The sequence below is a fragment of the Suncus etruscus genome, chromosome 8 (genome assembly GCF_024139225.1).
Source record: "Suncus etruscus isolate mSunEtr1 chromosome 8, mSunEtr1.pri.cur, whole genome shotgun sequence".
Lineage (NCBI taxonomy): Eukaryota > Metazoa > Chordata > Mammalia > Eulipotyphla > Soricidae > Suncus > Suncus etruscus.
In genome coordinates, this window is record NC_064855.1 from 102,956,764 (window position 1) to 102,957,925 (window position 1,162).

Sequence of the window (1,162 nt, forward strand, 5' to 3'; positions counted from 1 at the left end):
TTTTTCATTAATAAATATTTTTGGCATTGGGTCATTTTTCTTTTACTTCTGACATCTGAAAAGTCTTGTATTCTGATAAATACTTGGCATGCTTTTAATGCAATTTCATTTTACTTTCAAAGTTGCATATTTTGGCATATCTTTTTCATGACTATTAATTTTATTTTAGACATGTTCAAACTTGATCATATCATTCCTCAATTTTGAGTGATTTTCTATATATTTCCCCAGTTATATGTTAATCTGCAGACATTATAGGAATTGGGAAAAGTATGAATTATTCCTGGCCCTTTATAATCACCTGTCATACTAATCTCTGATTCCTCCAGTTATGTTTCTTTACTCAGTTTCACAGAGACATTCATTAAGTGTGCAGCTGTTCCATCATGATAAACACTATATAGAACTCCAGATTTCTCATGTAAGATGTTCAAACATGAAGTTCTCTAATTTGTGACCTTTTATCTTGGCCTTCCTAGAGCCTTGAATACTTTTCTTAAAATAACTGTTTACATTATTCCTTCATTTGCCATGATCTATATAACAATTTTTAAAAGCACTATTCTGCAAAAGGGGTTTGTTATACTAGCAGTCCAGGGGGCAAAGGCGGGATGTATGGGATGCATAGTTGAAACAGTGGGTGGGGGGATGTTAATATGGATAGTGGGATTTGCCCTAATTCACTTTCACTATGTATAGTAAATATAACTGAGAAAAATTTGTTATTCACATAGGTTTCAATAAAAATTATTTTAATAAAAAGCACTACTTTGGGACAATTAACTCCACTAATTTACTTCCCTTTCTATCAATATCATGTTATTTATCATCTGATATATATTATTTTGAAAAGATTTTTCCCCCACAGATTTTATTCATTGCTTAGATCTTATTAAGAGTGGGAAAATAGTGTTTTACCTAGCCAATTTAGACCCAAACTTAAGTGCAATGTAAGAAAAACAAAATATACTTTATTCATTTTTATAGCAGCATGCTCAATGACAGCTCCATTATTAATTATAACACATGATATAAATTTTTACCATATAATAATGTGTTCCATATATTTAATATTAAGAATGCATAGTTTTTTACCTCATGTTTTTAGAAAAGTTCACCTAAAAATTTCAGCTACATTTTTTTACAATTTTTTGAGAATGAG